Source organism: Argiope bruennichi, chromosome X2, assembly GCF_947563725.1.
Source record: "Argiope bruennichi chromosome X2, qqArgBrue1.1, whole genome shotgun sequence".
NCBI lineage: Eukaryota > Metazoa > Arthropoda > Arachnida > Araneae > Araneidae > Argiope > Argiope bruennichi.
The window spans coordinates 61,783,105-61,794,740 of record NC_079163.1 but is presented as its reverse complement, the minus strand read 5'-3'; the positions used below and the strand labels follow the sequence as shown (position 1 = coordinate 61,794,740).

Sequence of the window (11,636 nt, the reverse complement as noted above, 5' to 3'; positions counted from 1 at the left end):
TACCATTAAGCCTGATTTGATCACCGTCTTGTGAATTCGTTGTCTTGCAGTCTTACTTGTTTTAGCTTAAGGAATGTAGTATGTTCTGAACCATTACTAATTAATAAAAAAGGAAAAAAAAAAAAGCGGAAAGAATCAAATTGTTGTAAGCATAATAAACTTTTGTATTATGAAAATTCTGGAATTAATTTCCAATCCCTTGTCATCAGTTTAAATTAAAGATAAATTAAATTCGAAATTGAATAACAAAAGCTGTTTCAAAGTGCATGTGATTAGAAAATAATTACAACTTCTTCAGGGAGCTAGGTTCGAATTTGTTAACTTGCTTGGTGTAGCATGCCCAAAAATGTTCCTTTCGTCGTAAATTCTAAATTCAAAGCGCTACCTGAATTAAAGAATTTTACCAAAGATAATGCCTGGTGGCTGCGCTAGAAGCCATTCCTGAAATTGTAAATGAATAAAAAACACAGCTAAGTTACTTAACAAAATCCAGTTAGAAATTTAGAGAACATTTCTTCAGGTTTTTATGTTCCAAGAGATTAAATTCCAGGATTAAGATCCTTTGAATTAGCCAAACTGCAGTGAAGTGAGCGAAATAAAAATGAAATCGGAACTAATCTCTCGGTGATCAGAAATCAACAGGAAGATCCAAAATCTGAAAAACAGACTCAAGAAATGAAAGAATGAGTAAGAAGCATTGGAATTGAAGTCGAATCAGCTTTAACTTTTTAAAGAATCGAAACTGTAATAGTTAAAACATTAGTCTGTTTCGAAATTTTTCGAAAACTTGAATTAATTACTTTAGAAGTTTGGTTCACTTAGACTATTGAGGTGTGACTTTAGAGGTGTGCTTTACTTTACAGTGTTAATGGGTCTGAAAGATCCACTTTTCTTATCGGTTTAAAAATTTGATTGTATTTCGTTCTCAATGCTGAACTGTTTACAGCACACCACTCTTTTAGAATCTATTCCTATAGAATTCTAATTTCATGTCTAGATTCTAGAATGCTTTTATAAACATTAGAAGTAACGATCTTTAGCTAAGTAATTAGAAATATACTCTTCTGTGTAAAAATGTATTCTTCTTTCAAGTCTTAAAAATTTCAAATTTATCAGGATCTGAATCGCCCGTATTTACTGATAGTATAACAAAAAGATGGATCCTTCATAACTATTTTCTTGTTATATAACAGTCATATTTTATCAATTCAAAGAGGATGCTTTCCCAATTCTAGACCCACATTCTATCAACATGAACTATCCTGGATAAAGAGGAAATATTTTTCTATGGTTGACATTGATCTCATCGTTAAAGACTGGGTAAGTAGTTGAATTCTGATAGTAATGGTGGAAAAACTAAGATTCAGTTTGAAAGTTTAAAATATTTATTATGATTATATTTATTCATTTTTTCATGATTGCATAAATTATTTTCTTAATTATAAAAAATTTATTCCACTCAAAGCCATCAAAATGTTTTGAAGAGAGAAGTTTCAAAGCAGACTTAAAGTGATGACAAGAAATTTTATTCTATATTTTTTTCCTTTGCAAATGATTGCAGTGCCAAAAATAGATGAGCTAAAAAAAGTTTCGTTATTGAAAGACAAATTTCTATTACTCATTTCATAGATGCTGAAATTCAAGCAGTCTGTTATCAGATTAAGTTAGTAACAAAGATTTCTGAACACTATTACATAGGATGCCCCAAAAAAGTGGAGCATGCATTTGCACCTAGGTATATTCTTCTACTTATGAATTTTTATGAAATTAGAAGTAAAATTGTAGGCAAACATTTTCGCTTCTATTGTGATTAATAGTAAAAAGTTTTTAAATTTTTATGCGTACCCAATAATTTAAGCGTCAGTTAGGAAAATGTTTCTCTTACATTCATTTATGTTTGCACAAAGTTTCTTGTTTCTACCTGTAAAATTTGCAGATTTGCTCATTTTTTAATTCAGAGGCAGTTGTCAGAAATTTAGGTAGCAACATATATTTCCGAAATAAAAATTTATTTTATACAGAATAACTATCACATGAAAATATTTGTCTAGTAGTACTTCATCTAATCATTGTGACAGGAAATCAGTTTGTTAATCACGGATATTGTTCACTTTTATTGGTCAAGAGTGGCAATTTAGATTTAAAAAGAACAGAAGAGAAAATGAACACTTAAGGTATCCCAGAGAAGTACCAGAATTCTAAATAAGAAAATAAATTCTTGGTTCGCAGTTGTGTGCTTTTTAAATGAATGGTATATTTCAATACTAGGAACATTTAGAAAATCTGTTGATTTATGCTGTAATATTTGAATCGTATGTTATGTAATAGCATTTTCAGAATGTCTTTTTGTTGACAATAATTTACCCATATTCTTTTAAATCGAAGAATGCGAAGATATATTTCTAAGAGGATTTTAAAAATTATTAGTCTTGTGACTAAAGTGATTTTGTAGACAAAATTAAATCGGATTATTTTAAATTGATATGTTTATATATAAATTTCCCATAGTTAACTGTTCTCTCAAACTTCTATTCGGCAGAAAATGAAAATAAAGGTTTGAGATTTTACAAGCCCATTGATTTTCATAAGTTGATTTTGTGAAACATGTTATTCCTGTATTCAAAAAATTCCATTGTTTTGCATAATTGTTGAATTATTTACGTCATTCTTATGTGCCAGTAATTCTCACTGTTAATGAAATATGCTTAAAAGTTCGAACAGTTGATCTTAAAGACTAATTCTGTTTATAGCGCAAAAAAGAGGATTAACTAAGATGAAACTCTGATATATGTAAAAGCTAATGACTATCTTATTTGGTCAAAAATAGTCTCAAGGCAAAGAAAAAATGCATTTGCAAAATGAGAGAAAGTTTACTAGAACTAACACATTTTTCAACACGAATATATCCTATAACAATCTCGGAAGAGGTTTGTAGAAAATAATTGATTTTATATTTGTAATTAATGATTCTATAAAATTTATACCTTGGAAAATTATGATGGTTCACATGAAACTAAGTTCGATGTATTAATCAAGGTTCATATTTAAAATACAGACTACAAAATGTTACAAATTTCATAAATGCTTAATTTTGTGAAATCAATTATTAACCTATATGTATCGCATGTCTGAATATGGCATTAGATATGTTCATCTGAAATGTTCAAATGGCCGGCTCGAATAGAAATTACGTTTAATAATTGGAAAAAGAAAAGTAATTCTATGCCTGTTTACAATAAATAAACCTAAAATTTGATTTGATTATTATGTGAATTTTGAAGCCTCCAAATTCTTCTGTGTTTCTTAGATGCAATATTTTGTGACGACAAGAAAATGCCATAAGAGCGGAATATTTCACGGCCGATGATAATTGGCCATTGGTGCGTGCGGATTATTTTACTCACGATTGCAAATGGGGAAACAATTTTGTGATTATAGTGTTTTTTAATGTGTTTCATTCCCGAAATTTGACATAATGATATATTATAATGCCTTATATTATTTATTTTTGGAAGTTGACAGACATGCTATAATATAACAAATCAATTTAAATATCTGATTCAGTTCTAAAAATTTTTTCTATGGTCTGCATAAATAAATATACTAAAAAAAAAACCTTTAGTTGCACCAACTTAATCTACTGAACCCATTTAAAAAAAATTTAATCTTTCTTATGTTGTAAAATTTAAATGTAATGCAATGCAGTTCCTACATAATTTTCTTTAAGTAGCCTTTTCTTTGCCTTTGTAGAAAAATTATGTCTATTAAATAAAACTAAATAGCATTCTATTTATCCCCCCCCCCTCTCTTCTTTCCTGTCCCTTTTTTTTTTTATTGTTGAAAATAACTAACTAGCTCGGCCAGTCAACCAAGCAAGAATCATGAATTTTGGAAAGCATTAATTGGTTAATCATAAGTACTTAATGAACAATATGCTTCAAATGAAAATGTAACATATTTACGGGTATAACTTGTTCAACAGCTTATTTACGTGTGAAATTAATTGTGAATAAAAAATATCATTTATCTGCAGAAAAATGGTGAGTGGATGCGATTAATAGTAAATCTTTTAGTTCATTTTCATTATCGTTATTAAACTTTTAAAGTTTTAGTTCCAGAATTAATTGTTTCTGAAATATATAAATTTTTTAAATCATGTTTTCCTAGTTATTGACTAATTAGGAAATTATATACAAGTTATTAATTCTGAGTATTTTTTTCTATTAGTCTAAAAATGTCATTTTGATTTTTAAATGCTCTTAATATTTTAAGTAGCCATCTATTATATCATCTGTATCTGTATTATCTACATAAGACATCTATTTTTATTTTATGAAAAGTTTTTATCTTGTATCATGCTTCCTAAGATGGTTATCGATTTTTCATTCGCTTCCTTATATGTGCTCGAGTTAATACAATCCTTTTCTCATCGATGATAAACCGTATTTTAATGTTTTCAGAACTTTTTATCAGCTAATCAAAATAATAATAGTGGTGCCACCTGATGGCGAAAAAGTGATCTTGATGTACCATAATATTTATAACAATGAATTAAAAACTAAAAAGTAGAAAACAATTAAGTTAAAAAAAATTCTACATTTTAGTACATAAATAATTATTTAAAAAAATTGTTTTAATAAATTTATTCTCGAGTGAAAGGGCAAAAGCAGCTTTTGTTTTTATTTTATTTATATTGTATTGCCTTTTAAAATGCTTGTGTGATTCATTTTTATAGCAATGATTTGTAAACTATGTTTATCTTTGTATCAAAATAATGACCATACATTTTTCTTCATTCTATACAATTAATTCTATATAATAGCTATTATAATTTAAACAAAAGATGTAAATTGCAAAAGTTGCTGGTGTTTAAATTTCCCGAATAGTTATATGATAGATCGCATTATAAGGTATAAGCAGAAATTGTTTTCCCACTTCAGATATTTATTGAATAATTCTGACATAATTGGCATAAAGCAGATACTTACATAAGTCTCTCGTGCTTTATTTTATTCGATTGTTCTTTTTAATCATCATTCAACATCAGAATTTCTATAAATTTAATATTTTCTCCACTTCTAAATTGTAATTTCCTTTAGTTTTAATAGTTTTAAGTCAACGATTGTGAAACAGTCGTAAGACGCTAAAAATTCCATAACGAACCAGCCTTAGAAAGAGCGGGACTCCACTGGAAATTTTTTTTTTTTTGGATAGGTCCGGTTTTCAGCTAACTCAGAATCTAAGAGTATAGAGCCTATAGAATCTAAGAATATGAAAATTTTTTAAACGTAGTTTTACTAAGGTGCTACAAAGTAGAATTTTTAAAGATCTCTGTTTTAATTTTTTCCCCATTATTTTAATAATTCTATGAAAGTAATTATAAATCTTTTTTTTAAGACGATCAAAACTACTGCAAGAATAAATAAAAAAATTATCTCAATGTACAAAATAAAAACTACTGCAAGAATAAATAAAAAAATTATCTCAATGTACAAAATAAAAACTACTGCAAGAATAAATAAAAAAATTATCTCAATGTACAAAATAAAAACTACTGCAAAAATAAATAAAAAAATTATCTCAATGTACAAAATAAAAACTACTGTAAGAATAAATAAAAAAATTATCTCAATGTACAAAATAAAAACTACTGTAAGAATAAATAAAAAAAATTATCTCAATGTACAAAATAAAAACTACTGTAAGAATAAATAAAAAAATTATCTCAATGTACAAAATAAAAACTACTGCAAGAATCAATAAAAAAAATTATCTCGATGTACAAAATAATAATGAATACTTCTACAAAATTCAGCGTAAACTAAATTTCCATTTATGATGCCCATGGCATTCATACGTAACAAATGCTTAGTCCTCATCGAAGCATTTTTTTTTTTTTTTTCATTTTTACGTCTGCATATGTTTGCAGATCTTTCATAGATATATTATATCCATATTTTTATAATTAAATAGTTAATGCAACAAAAGCAATGTAAAGTAATGAAAAGCAGTGGATTTTTTGTAATTTGAAGCTGACGGTACAAGAATAAAATTTGATAAATCCAAAGATAAGTTAAGAAGCCTTTTATGTACAGCAAGAGAGAAAACGACAATTTTTAAAACAAAAGATGTCAAAGAAAATTTTTTATCTTAATATTATTAAGACTGTTTTTTTAATATATTAAGTAAAAAAATTATTCATATCTTGCAAGCAATTACTGTTCAAAAGCTGCCGCGGTTTTACGTTGATTAGGGTTGATATCAATATGAAATCACGCCATTCTCGCCGCGGTGTTTGGCTGCCAAATGTCAGATTCAATCTCTCCCACCTGTTGTGAAAGCAGCAAACCCTAGCAAATTCAACCCTATTTCGTTGCAGCCTATTCTTTATTTTATTAAAGTAAGGAGAATTTGCAGTGCTGTTTGTTTTTGTAACAATGCGGGAAATGGGTAAATTTGGTTGCCTTGCAAGCAAATAGAAAGCATGAAAAAAAATCTTAAAAATAATGTACTGAAATTAAGACGATACGTGATTTTAATTTGAACTAATTGGAAAATATTCTCTATAATTGACACTGGATTCCTTAAGAGCGGGACCGTATTGTCTATTAGTCCAATCGGCTAAATACCGCCCCTGAGGAGCAACGCATTTTTCCTTCAATCCAGCATAGGGTTTTTGATCTGTAACTGTTTCTTGACCTGATCAAGCTCCATTTCTTAAATTAAAATTAATTTTAAATAAAACTGTAAAAAAAATTACAAAACATTTTTAACTACACTCTAAGTACTTTAGTACTTTGATGCATAGTTTGTAACAGCTATTTAAGTAGGACTCAGCCGAACAACAACAACAAAAAAAAAAGTCTTTGGGATCTGAAAGCAGGCTTACCAACTAAAGAAATACTAAAAAGAATGCTCTGAAACTTAAACGACACTTAATTTTAATCTGAATTAACTCGAAGCTCGAATACGAGTCTCTATAAATCAAAAGAAGGCACAAATTTAAATTACTTTTAAAATACACTAAAATCTCAGAATCTGCAGAACTAATGAGCCTGTATTTGATAATAAGCCTCCGGTAATATTATAAGGAGGGCATTTTCTTAGGGGCAAAGACACTCAAATTGCTGCTGGTAGTTCTTGTTGGGCGTTAAATTATTCTGACCCATGATGTTCAAATTAAGATGGTTCTAGTAACTTTCAGGACGACCAAATCTGCATGACTTAAAATTTATCATGCAAATAATATATTAGTATTAATTATACAGATGGAAGCCTAAGACAATCTAATTATGGAGTCGTGGCAAATTCTAGGACATGGCGAAACTCGAAGATGAATGTGCCATTTTTGCTTGATATAGGCAATTTTTTTCTAAGTCTGTGTAAATAGTAATATTGTACTTAAAATTTTTATTTTGTTTACCGTGGTTTTTAAACGTATTTTAGTAAATCCAGAGCCAGCCAATTTCTTAAGAAGCTCGCTTAGACACTACAATAAACCCAGATAATTTTTCCTTAAAATTTCGCCAGTTTGTGCATGCTTTTGTTTGTCATTGGTATGAAAATTACCAGATTTCATAAAAGAGCGCCTCCTCTGTATCGATATATTTCTAATTTTCTTTCATTATAATTATGCACATCATTTCAATATTCATTAAGATGGTTTCACTTAATCATGTAGTGCTCCTCAGTTTTCGATGGTATCTTCCTCGTATACTTAATACTAAACATGCCAGGAGCGGTCAAATGACCGTTTTCTAATGACAGTTCCATTATATCGGTGCAATGCCAGTAAGTTTAGTATTAAATAATCCGAATAATGAACAGGATGTCATAATGGCTCCAAGTTCGGGAGTATGCTGTGATATAAAGTTTCCGACTGAAATCAGTTATTTAATAATCTAACAATTTAAAAAGATTAAAGTATTAGCATTGCTCTTTTATTTTAAAATCTGCGAATTTAGTGAAAATAGAGAAAATAAACTTGAATTATTTCACCAGTGAACAAAAATTAAATTTGATTCTTTTAAGTTTAATTATTAAAACGAATTTGTGGAAAATTGTTTTTGAACATTTATTTTGGATTTTGGATTACACAAGAAATCAATGTGCAAATTTTGAATTCTAAACATTTAAACATTTTTAAAGCAAATAGGTTTCTATTTGCGAAAAAATAGTTTTTCAATGCGAAAAAATAGTTTTAATTATTACCAACAGATGGCAGCACAAATTACATTAGATATTGTAATTTTCATTTTATATAAGATTTGAATTTGATTATACGATGACTATGTTGTAATCTTATTGAGGTTTATGCTTTCTTCAAAGTTAAACACATAATGGACTTGTTTTTCTTTATTTTTTTTACAGTTTGAGAATCTTCTTTAAAAAACGCCGATGCGGGTTGTATTTTGAAATGAATCGCTCTTTTTCGGTTATGCTTTAAACATTTTTTTAACGAACTTCATATTCCCGTCATTTTTTATACATTTCCAAGTTACATTTAGATAACATTATACATTTGTTTAACAGTTTATCATTCATATGTTTATGCTTTGTGAAATAGAGACATAACTTTTATTGTGTTAAAAAAAAAAAAAAACGACCACTATGAATCATTTAGTTTTTCAACGTTTAGTTTTACGACGTTTTAAGTAATCTTATATTGCGTAGATTTTTAGCAAGTGATCCTCAATAAAGCGTATTCAAATGGAATAGTACGATGATTAAATTATCTATTTATTGGCGCTCATTTGCTATACTACTTAGAACAAGCGTTCATCTAAATCCATCATGCAAGAATATTATGCTCCTACGTGATATCAGAAGAATATGTCCAATGAGCATATCAGAATGATTATAAAAGAAAATCCCAACTTCGCAGGGTCATTAAAAGAAAACAAAGCAAAACAAACTGCAACCTCGTTATACGAATAATAGCTGACATTTTAAATTTAACCCTGTTATAAGTGTTCTTTATAAGCACCTCCAAAAATACGATATTTAGGCAATACGAAAACTAATCTCATATTTTTTTCAGATATCTAATGTGATGCTTTGATGCCTGCAAATATGCATTAAGTTTATCAACGTCAGTTGGTAGCTGAGAAATAAACACCTGTTTTTTGAAAAAGAAATCAGGTATCAACTTAAACATATATCTGCATCCTTTCACATCACCCAAGCAGGAAAACTTGTGATATGAATTACCTGTTTTGATTTTCGCTGAGCAACAAAGCTGTACTTAGCAAGTCTGTTTAAACAAAGTTCCGATTCATTTATAATCGCCCTATATTTAAACACGAGGAAAGTACTTAATTTAAATGTTTAAAAATAGATGGTGCACCTTTGCATCCATCTCAAATATTCAAAGGTATATTTTAAGTTACAAAAAAAAGTCTTTTAAATGATAATAAATATATTATAAAATAGATATAAACACAAAAGGACAAATTTGTCAAGCTTTGTTTGAAAATATGATGAATCAGCTTATAGTGATAGTTGGTTCTAATGGCATTAGTGCAGCTGAATACGGCTTTTTAAATCCAATTCATCAAATTTTTCTTCTATAGGAGGCAAATGTAATTTTCTTCATGCTCTTTTGTATTCGTAAGATCATGAGGCTTTAAAGCTTATTTTGAAGCATAGTAGGAATAACGCATATAATTTTTAACAATTCGAAATATAGTGAAGTTTCTTTCGTATGCAAATGCTGGCACTGGTAGAGTTCAAACAATTTTTATCTATTCATTTTCTAAAATGATTCAGCAGCTCAAGAAACGCACTGTTGCACTTGTAATAAAATTTTTGGTTTAGATGCATCTTGATTCTTTGCTAATAAATATGTTCCCGCATTTTCAGCTGATCGAGTCTTAAATCTTGTGATTTGTTGCAGCACAATTAACCAAAATCAATGATATTTTTAACCTTCATAGACGTTGATACTGTTCGTTTCAGTATCCTGAAAAGACCACATTTCGACGATTCTATCTCACTAAAGGGTGAGACGCGGAAGAATGTGCGCGTTTCCGGAATTCGTCGTCATTCTTTGGCCTTAATTTGCGCCCGATTACGTATTTTTTGGTTCAATTCTTTTTCACGTAATGTGAGTATCGTGTCATTTCTGACCATGTTATTTTATTTTAATTAAGTCCGCGAGTAATCCGAGTTTATTTTACTGTTAAATGTAAACATATCCTCGTTTCTTCTTTTCTCTATTTTGAGGAATTAAAACCATCCTAGCGCATGCGCAAAAGCGTGGAGGGTTTCAGAATCCGCTGGCAAACAATAACTGTTGTAACAAGGCTTTGTCTAACAGCATCCAGGATTCAGTTGCCGAGGTGTGCAAAGCAAATCTTTTAATGTCTTCGGTGAAATAAAGAAAAGTTGCCGATAGAGAGAAAATCGCAAAATTTTCCTCAGAAGATATTTTTGTGTCCCGACAGGAGAGGGAAGGGAAATCGTCCCCAAAAGGCACCCAAAGCTCTCACTGTCTCCACCCTTTGTTCAGAACTATTGTCGATAACATTCATGTTTAAAGCATAGGTACAATGTCTCTTGCTTACAAATTAACAATTGGATAATTTAATTGTGTACTTTATGAAATGCACAATTTCTGGGACTAAAATAATTGAATTATTAAAAAAAAAAAAAAAAGCCCAAAGACCTTCAGTGTCTCGATTTAATTTTTCCTGCTGAAGAGTGTTTGTAGTTATTTCATTTATATCCTTCCTTTTTTCTCTTAAAGAAGATATGCGGTTACCTTACTGTAAAGTTTTAACTTCATGACTTGAAGTGGTCTCTGGCTCAAGATCTGAATCCATGGAAGAACCATGATACATATGAGACTGATGAATGCTCATTCAGTTGAGGATAAGTAGTCTTCCAATGGCGTGGTCTGAAAATTTGGTGAGAGGCTGCTAGTTCAGGTGTCATCCTCGTCATCTAATCATAGTTAAAAATTACAGGAGCTCTTCAATAATTATATTTACATAGTTTCAGAACAGGATATAATTAGGACCAAAAAATCACTTTAAATTCAGTAATGCATTAAGCAGTGATCCTATATTCTAGAAAAGAAATTTATCCAAGTTTCTTGATACAGTAGCTATCAGGGTCAATTTCTGGTGAATACAGATCTAACGTATCACCTCCAAACTCATTTTTAAAAAATTCTTTATAATTAAAGCATGATGCTATGCGTGCCCATTGCATTCATCTAAATATTTCTTAGTTTTATCAGTATTCCAAAAGCTGGCTCTTAGGCGGTAAGCATGTATGTTGTCACTTTAAGCGTCATCTTAGAAAAGAACAGAATTTCTTTTTGAAAAGAAATTTTTATACTGTTGCACACCAAATACATTGGAGAATGTTATGGGAAGAATAAGAGAAGAGAGAATATTATTCGAAAGAAGAATAGGAACTTTAACCCTTATGTTCATTTTGTATAGTATACCATACATACAACTTTATAAAAATATACTACCACTATATTATAAAACTAAGTTAAAAATTATTTTAAAAATAAAAATAAATAAAAATAAAAATAGTATTTTAATAGTAGTTAATAGTAGTTTAATAGTTTCAAAAATAAAAATAGTAGTTTATCTGTCAAAATTTTAAATCAGTTGTGAAAA

The 11,636-nt window shown here is 29.2% G+C and overlaps 1 protein-coding gene across 1 annotated transcript in view; it reads left to right on the top strand.

The window, feature by feature from the left end:
* The first annotated feature begins 675 nt into the window (after positions 1-675).
* Positions 676-11,636, top strand: part of LOC129960477 (uncharacterized) — a 44,346-nt gene continuing 33,385 nt past the window's right edge. Inside the window, exon 1 of the mRNA XM_056073942.1 lies at positions 676-1,320. The gene's annotated coding sequence lies outside the window, so the exon portion shown is untranslated. The remainder of the gene's footprint in view (positions 1,321-11,636) is intronic.